Genomic DNA, 9,377 nt, shown 5'->3' with positions numbered 1-9,377 from the left:
TATCCATGCAGGCCTCCTGCCACTTTTGCTTGACTTTCTGGACACCAGGTTAGACCATTCTTGAGCTTAATGTATAATACATGAAATAATAACAAGAAAAATATTTCCTACCCTGTAACCTGCATTAGAAATGTTTTTTCTTAAATCTTAGCTAAACATTGGTACATGATATTGTGGGTTAATTAAAGCTGTTGCATAAACTGGCACTTTTTCCAGTAAGACAACATCAACTCCATCCTAAAGCATGAATTAATAGGTATATTTGTGTAAATCAACAGTTTAAAAAGCAAGAAGACTAAAGATATGCATTACTTATTTGCCCTGCCCCTCAGGAGACAGTATCCGTTCTTCCCAATTGCAGGTCAGAGAGCTCAGAAGTCTGCTTGTGGCTTTCAAAGCAAACCAAATTAGCTATCTAATCTACAGTGACCTTTTTTGTCCCCCTTAAAAAGTACAGTCTTCATGTATTCCTCATGTTTACCATGCTCCTCTGATCCCTTTCTCTTGAGGCTAAGCAAAACCATTTCTGAAATATTAAGAGCCACAACATTCCCAGTGGGACCTGCAATCAGCTCTTCATGTTCATTTTTTTCATATCACATCTCACAGCCACAGCCTTCAGATTGCTCAAACTAAAATGGATTAGCTTTTCAAGTAAAAACCAAACCAAACCACAGTTTAGGGAAACTTTACTGCAAGGATGTGGAGCCAGAAGTATAGTAGATAGAACTCTTCAAGTCTGTACCATAACATGGCTCTAATTTACTAAAGAGTCCACAGTTTGCTGAACCGTAAACTGGTCTTAAAAACATGCCATCATTAAAGATCTTGAGCTATTTCCCTAAGAGAAGGTGATCCTCCCTTAGGGAGGTGATCCTTCCCCTCTACTCAGCCCTCCTGAGGGCACACCTGGAGTAGTGTGCAGTTCTGGGCTCCCCAGCACCAGAGGAATGTGGATTTACTGGATCACGTTCAGCAAAGGGCTACTAAGATGATTAAGGGACTAGAGCATCTCTCATATGAGGAAAGGCTGAGAGAGCTGGGACTATCAGGCCTGGAGAAGAGAAGACTTCGGAGGGATCTTATCAATGCATTTAAATATCTGAAAGAAGGGTATAAAGACGATGGGGCCAGACTCTACTCAGTGGTGTCCAACGATAGGACGAGAAGCAACAGGCACAAACTGAAACACAGGAAGATCCATCTGAACATGAGGAAAAATTTCTTTACTGTGAGGGTGACTGAGCACTGGAACAGGTTGCCCAGAGAAGTTGTGGAGTCTCCATCCTTGGAGATATTCAAAAGCCATCTGGACACAACCCTGGGCAAAAATGCTCTAGGTGATGCTGTTTGAGTAGGGGGTTGGACTAGATGATCTCCAGAGGTCCTTTCCAACCTCAACCATTCTGTGATTCTGTGTGATTCTGTGAATGGAAAGGTGTCCTGGATCAAATCCAACACTATTTATATACTGCCTATCTAAATTCTCCTATGATTATATTGTGTGGGTAAACTGTGCATTTTTGCCTTCAACCAGTGAATCTGTGGTAAAGCATTACATAGATTCTATTTTCCAGCCCACAAACAGCTGCAGTGCAATGAAAGCTAAAAGCTCTACATTAAACACTCTGGGAGGAAGGGAGGCGGCTAACAAGGTTCAGTTTAAATGCATAGTTATTATAAAAAGAACTATATTGTCTTTCCTAAAGCACATGCTATAAATAGGATAGAGTGTCAAAGAGTGTTCAGTGAAGGATTCTCTGGGTCAAAGGGAAACTTTCAGAAACTAGCCATCTTATGACCATGTGTGATAAAACCCCATTTTTTACAAAGAGACAGAGAAAGCTCATATTGTGAGCTTGTAAATCAATAATGTTTATTACCATAGTAGCTAAAGGCCAAGAAAACATGGAGGTCTATTGCAATAACTAGTATATGCACACAACAGTAGAAAACTCCTGTCCAGAAATCAAATGCTTCTTAGAGTAAAAAGATTTAAAACAACATAGTTGCCTCTGATTCATTAACATAAAACAGAACGCTTTCCTCTCTCCATCGCATAGGAGTGGCCAATTAGGAAAGTACAGTAAAAGTGATATTTGACTCTTGTCACAGAAATACTGCCTGGAAAGAGCTTACAACACAGGCAAGGGAAGAGGGTTTAAGACAAGGTGTATGCAACATCTCTGGTTTGGGGATTTTCCAGGAGACATGTTGGCCCCATGGGCAGCCAGTTATGCTTACAGCAGCTCAATATGGTTCACTAAAAGCAGCAGTACTTTGAGCATATCCCCACACTCCTTACAACAGTGCTTACAAGAGATGCTATAGATACGTCTCTCATTTCTGACAATTCTCTATCATTCGTGTACCACTTCTACCAGTCTGCCTTCATCACAAAGTATCAAGATAGGTGAAAATTTGACTCCAGGCCCTTCTGACTCTCCATCCAATATTCTATCACACTGAGAATACAACAGGTTGCTGAGCATTCAGAAAGATGAACAGCATGGAAAGTGAGCTTAAAAATTTTAAAGGGCAGATTCAGGACAGTATTTTCTTTACATTCTCTCCCCTTCTTGCTCCCTCCTCTTCTTCGTTTTTTTGTTTGTTTGTTTGTTTGTTTCACAGAATCACAGAATGGTTGAGGTTAGAAGGGACCTCTAGAGATCATCTAAGACCACCCCCCCTGCTCAAGCAGAGTCACCTAGAGCACGTTGCACAGGATCACATCCAGGCAGGTTTTAAATATCTCCAGAGAAGGAGACTCCACAACCTCTCTGGGCAACCTCTTCCAGTGCTCTGTAACCCTCACAGTCAAGAAGTTTTTCCTTATGTTCAGATGGAACTGTCTGTGTTTCAGTTTGTACCCGTTGCCTCGTGTCCTGTCACTGGGCACCACTGAAAAGAGTATGACTCCATCCTCTTGACACTCTCCATTTACATATTTGTATACATTGATAAGATCCCCCCTCAGTCTTCTCTAGGCTAAACAGGCCCAGCTCTCTCAGTCTTTCCTCATAAGGGAGATGCTCCAGTCCCCTAATCATCTTTGTAGCCCTCCGCTGGACTTGCTCCAGTAGTGCCACATCCCTCTTGTACTGGGGAGCCCAGAACTGGACACACTACTCCACATGTGGCCTCAGCAGGGCTGAGTCAAGGGGGGGGGGGGGAGGCTCACCTCCCTCCACCTGCTGACAACACTCTTCCTGATGCACCCCCCCCCCCAGGATACCATTGGCCTTCTTGGCCACAAGGGCACATTGCTGCCTCATGCTTAACTTGGTGTCCAGCAGCGCTCCCAGGTCCTTCTCTGCAGAGCTGCTTTCCAGCAGCTCAGCCCCCAGCCTGTCCTGCTGCAGGGCCTTATTCCCCCCTCGGTGCAGGACCCTGCAATTGCCTTTGTTGAACTTCAGGAGGTTCCTGCCTGCTCATCTCGCCAGCCCCCTCTGACCGGCAGCATGGCCCTCTGCTGCATCAGCCACTCCTCCCCGGTTTGTATCATCAGCAAACTTGCCGAGGAGGCACTCTGTCCCTTCAGCCAGGTCGCTGATGAAGAAGTTGAGCAAGACTGGACCCAGGACTGCCCCCTGGCGCGGCGACGCTAGCTACAGGCCTCCACCTAGACTCTCCACATCAGTGGAGCACAACCCTCTGAGCTCTGCCAGCCAGCCAGTTCTCAAGCCACCTCACCGGCCACTCATCTAACCCACGCTTCCTGAGCTTGCCTATGAGGATGTTACAGGAGACAGTGTGGAAAGCCTTCCTGAAGTCAAGGTCGACAACATCCACTGCTCTCGCCTCATCTACCCAGGCAGGCATTCCAGCATAGAAGGCTATCAGATCGGTTAAGCATCATTTCCCCTCGGGGAAGGCACGCTGACCACTCCTGCTCGCCTTCTGGTCCGCCACAGCCTTAGAGATGGCCCCCAGGACGAGCTGCTCCATCACCTTTCGAGGGATGGAGGTGAGCCTGACTGGCCTGTAGTTCCCTGGGTGCTCCTTCTTGCCCTTTTCGAAGAGTGGGGTGACGCTGGCTTTCCTCCGGTCCTCAGGCACCTCTCCTGTTCTCCAGGACCTTGCAAAGATGATGGAGAGTGGCCTAGCAATAACATCCGCCAGCTCCCTCAGCACTCGTGGGTGCATCCCAGCGGGGCCCATGGATTTGTGGGTGTCAGGTTTCACTAAATGATCTCTAACCCCATCCTCCTCAACCAACGGGAAGGCTTCCTTTCTCCAGACTTTCTCTCTTGCCTCCAGCGTCTGCGAGTCCTGAGGGCTGGCCTGAGCAGGAAAGACTGACGCAAAGGCGGCATTCAGTAACTCTGCCTTCTCTCACCAGGGCAGCCACCCCATTCAGCAGCGGGCCCGCATTTTCCCTAGTCTTCCTTTTGCTCCTGATGTATGCGAAGAAGCCCTTCTTCTTGTCCTTGACATCCCTTGCCAGATTTAATTCCAAATGGGCCCTGGCCTTCCTCGTCGCATCCCTGCAGACGCTGACAACGTGCCTATAGCCCTCCCAAGTGGCCTGTCCTCCTTTCCACATTCTCTCTACTTCCTTCTTCTGGCTGAGTTTTGCCAGAAGCTCCTTGCTCAGCCATGCAGGCCTCCTGCCTCCTTACTCATAGCGATGCTCCGATCTTGAGCTTGCAGGAAGTGATGCTTGACAGTAACCAGCTCTCTTGGGCACCCCCCGCTCCTTCTAGGGCCCTAACCCATGGGATTCCTCCAAGTAGGTCCCTGAAGAGGCCAAAGTTTGCTCTGCTGAAGTCCAGGGCTGCGATCCTGCTTATTGCCCTGCCTCCTCCTCGCAGCATCCTGAACTCCACCATCTCGCGGTCACTGCCCCCAAGGCTGCCCCCGACCTTCGCATCTTCGGCCAGTCCTTCTCTGTTTGTTAGTACGAGGTGCAGCAGCAGCACACCTCTCCTCGTTGGCTCCTCCACCACCTGTGTCCAAAAGTTATCACCAATGCTCTGCAGGAACTTCCTGGAGTGTTTGTGCCTAGCTGTGTTGTGTCTCCAGCAGCTATCAGGCTGGTTGAAGTCCCCCACGAGAACTGGCGCCCGTGATCGTGAGGCTACTTCCAGCTGCCTGTAGAAGGCCTCCGCCACTTCCTCTTCCTGATCAGGTGGCCTGTAGTAAACACCCACCACAGTGTCCCCCATGCTAGCCTGCCCTTTAATCCTTCCCCATAAGCTCTCGACTCGCTCTTCAGCCACCCCTAGGCAGAGCTCAATACATTCCAGTTGCTGTCTCAGTTGCTGAGGAGGCACTTTGTCCCTTCATCCAGGTTACTGATGAAGAAGTTGAACAATATTGGATCCAGGACTGATCCCTGGGGCGGCGACGCTAGCTACAGGCCTCCAACTAGGCTCTGCACCACTGATCACAATCCTCTGAGCAACTCCACCACCTCTTTCCTGGCCTGTCCTTCCTAAAAAGCACGTAGCCATCCATGACAACATTCCAGTCATGCGAGCTATCCCACCACATCTCTGTAATTGCAATGAGATCATGGCTCTGTGATCATACACAGATCTCCAGTTCTTGTTTATTCCCCATGCTGCATGCATTGGTGTACAGGCATTTCAGAGAGGTAATTCAGCGTGCAGGTTTCCCAGGGGGGTACAAGAGGATCCCCTATAGTCATGTCTTGTGCGTACTTCCTTGGCTGCGTGCACCTGCTGGAGGTATCCCGACTTGAGCCGTGTTTTGCCAACTACCCGGTCACTCTAACGCTCCCCTTCCGCCATCTTTCCTAGTTTAAAGCCCTCCTTACCAGGCTGGCCAACCTGTTGGCAAAGACACGTGTGCCCCACTTAGTGAGGCAGACAAAAAAAAAAAAAAAAAAAATTGGCCACAGATCTGTTTAATATAAAGTCCTCTCATTGAGAACATATCAGATATTAAACTGATAAGAACAGATACTATACTTGATCTTAGCCAAAAGGCCGAGAAGCGATTGTTTTTTACATTTATCTCTTTTTCCAGGTTTTCCTTTTCTTGTCCCTGTCTCATCCCACTGGTCTGGGTCAAAATCTTTTCTACATCAAAAAAAATTCAGTCTGGACCTGCTGTTTAAAAGCCACTCTCCTATACACTCAGAATTTAGTTGATAGTGCTTTGACAGAAATGCAGCATTCTTTACAGTCGTGTTAACACATGTATGAAGAAAGTATTTGTGTCAGCTGGCCCTTTTATACAAGAAGTAAAGTAATTCCACCGGTTAATAGATAGATAACTGTACAGTATATCCAATCATCCTTTGATAGCCTAATTTGCAACAAGCTTTCTGAGTTGAAGACTTGGGTCTACTTTCTTGAACAACCCTCACTTGCTCAAAGGTAGATATTGAGTGAAAAAAGCTGCCTAGCCACCACCAGGATTGTAACCTATCACATCACTTAATATAATGCAACAGATTGCATTAGTGTGTTACAAAGAGCAGCAAGAGGTAGTAGCCAGACTCAGTGGCAAGCTGTATATAGGAAGAGAAAATCCATACTCCATATGTGTTATAAATATGTAAGACAAAAGATGAGAGGGGAGGAGAGGCACAAAAAGGTGAAGAATCAGGCTGAAGTCACATCATTTCAGTGGCAGGACCAGGAAGCACAAGCTAACTGCTGTTCCAATTCCTATACCTTAAGCCATATGCAAGGCTATTCCAATTAATGTACTTAAAGCTGATTTTTTCTACATATGTTTTAAGTAATTAGGTGATCCTTCTTTTAAGGACTCAGTCTGTCATATGAAGCAACTGTATTGTGCCTGCAATACATTCATCTATAGATGAGTAAAGGCATTGCCTTTCAGGTCTTTTCTGCCTGCTTTAGCATGATGGCCTTCTCATGATGTTTGAGGTGGTGGATTCTCATCTTTACAGCTGACAACATTCCATGCAGGAGGGACTATAAATTGGGGCTACTGCCAAAGAGACAAGTCCCTCATTCCTGTCACATTTGTCCCTGACCCCCTTCTTCCATTCTCCTCTGTGCAAGCAGTTTTTTATGCAGCAGCATGAGACCAGAAAAGGGAACTGAATTGCATTGTTAAAAAATCCAAACCATCCGCCCCACCCCAAATTAGATTTTAACATACAGCTTTTATTATCTGGTTTACTTTATGACAACAGGAACACAAGCAGAAGGTGGGGAATAGAAAGAGGGAGGTGAGCAGGCCTTTTGTCTTGTATTGTTCCTGAAACCAGAACGTAAGTCAGGTAATCACCACCTGTAATTTGTTTACATATTACATTGCTTTATTAGCCAAAGGGGGAAAAAAAACTTATCAGTGGAGAATCCGACTAAAGAGAAGAAATATTTAAGGTTGTTCTTTCCTGTCTCAACATGATTTCTTTCCTTTGAAGTAAAATTTAGCGTATATTGACTTTCAGACTGAAACAGGAAACTGGTCTAGCTGTTCTTCGTTTTAAATTGGATACACAATGTTTTTTCCACTATCAGCCTTCTGATAGGCACACTCTCAGTCCACAAACCAAGCAGCTTCCCTGGATGCTGACAGATTTCTCCTTTCTTATTCTTCTTTCATCCCTCTCTAGCTGCAAATCAATTTATCCTTTTTAAAAGAAGGAAAATATTGGAAAACAAACAAACAAACAAACAAACAAAAAGCCTCAAAGGCATCCTCATGCAACAGGCAGACAAAACACAAACCCAGAAATTAATGACATTTCCAGTTAACAAAGTCAATAGCTGAGAAGGACATAGCTTAAAACAACTGTTTCGAGCAGTGAAGTTAAAAAACAAGCTCTTCATCAGGCCAGTCACAAGCTCTTCTGCAAAAGACTCTAAATATACTAGCTGTAAATGAAATCTTTAAATGTGAACCCAATGGGCAAACATTGCATTGATAACAACTCTGCAAACAGTCAGGACCAGCTGGTTTACTGTCTTATTTAATGTGACAACAGTATCAAACAAATATCAGCTCAAAGCACACAAGGAAAAGACTCATTTTATGGTATTCCATGGAACTGATTAAAGTCTGAACGGGCAGAGTTTAGCTTGAGTATTACATCAGATCACCCTTTTCCCGTATTGTACATCCTCTCTCCCTTACACCACAAATTTTCTTTTTCACTCCCCTACACTGAATATTTTCCTACTTCTGCGCATTCAAGTAGGTCCTTTAAAATCAAGGGATCCACCCAAAAGAACTTACAAGCTTCCAGTCTTTGTGTTCATCTTGGCTGCCTCCTGCCCAGGTGTCAGGATGAAAACTAGGTGCAAATAATTCTACTATGAGCCTTCATTCTGTAAGAATGAAATGTGGGTGTGTAACGCAGGAGGGCTGCAAGACCTCTCCAACTATATCCCCAAGTTAGGACAAATGTGGGACCAGAATTGCAGAGCACATTACATAGCACAATCATCTGTCAATTTACAGCCGAAAAGTTCTTTTCTTTCTTGCACAGGTCACAAATTCCCTTATTTCCTGCCCTATACTCAAGTAGTTTGGAAAAGCTTGAGTACCATACTCCAGATCTACATCTGGAATAAAAACTGCTTTGAAAACCCACAAGGACATCACTTTTGTGACCACAGTCTCTCTCCATTTGCTATGCAATACAATTTTTCTGCAAAAAATGTTTGACCTCTAGTATAGCTTGCTGACATAAGCTGTTCAAATCTGTAAAAGACAGAAATAAAGTCGGTGAATTCATAAACAACATAAGTGGATTCTATCTTCATTAAAGAGGAAAAAAACCCAAACACACACAACTGAGCTATCAAATTCTTCTTTTGGCTACTCAAAAGTGTATGTCTTTAAAGTTCCCCACTAACTCTCTAGGGTTGTGTCAGTGGAGAAAGGACAAGCAAGAGAAGCATGGGGGAGCACAAACACATTAAAGTATTCCATCTAGTCCCCACTATTTTTTGGTGTCTCTAAATAGTAGATGTCTTGTCAAAAGTAGATGGCTATACTGGATCAGATCTAAGTTCTTCTAGCAGTCTGCTGTTTTGGACAGTGGTTAATAACAATCATGGTTATATCATCGACAAACATGCTGGTCAAGGGAATTTTAAGACTGGCATTAAAGGATGTTTTAAGGGCTGCTTCCTCCAGCAGATTCTGGGACTTGAGGATTCCTCCTGCCCAGTCACTAGAGCCCAGACCAGTATGCCCAGGGGTCTCTCTCTCCCAGGCTGATGGATGTGGCTGCTGCTCTCCTGTTTGCTCAACCAGTAGCGCAGCTTGGCATTTATTCCAGACACACACACACAGAGGACACTAACATGACCAGCTACACAGATTGCCACGGACGGGGCACTGTCTTTTAACAACAATCACATTTAACACTACCAGAACTCACATAAAACATAAGTATAGATAGCCAGATCCCATTCCTC

At 45.2% G+C, this 9,377-nt stretch overlaps 1 pseudogene; it reads right to left on the bottom strand.

Annotated features, from left to right (window-relative positions):
* Positions 1-5,851: 5,851 nt before the first annotated feature.
* LOC136991179 (U2 spliceosomal RNA) lies at positions 5,852-5,966 on the bottom strand (annotated as a pseudogene).
* Positions 5,967-9,377: the final 3,411 nt, after the last annotated feature.

The sequence above is a fragment of the Apteryx mantelli genome, chromosome 1, assembly GCF_036417845.1.
Source record: "Apteryx mantelli isolate bAptMan1 chromosome 1, bAptMan1.hap1, whole genome shotgun sequence".
Classification (NCBI taxonomy): domain Eukaryota; kingdom Metazoa; phylum Chordata; class Aves; order Apterygiformes; family Apterygidae; genus Apteryx; species Apteryx mantelli.
The sequence above is the reverse complement of the archived record's forward strand: the minus strand, read 5'-3'. Positions and strand labels throughout refer to the sequence as shown.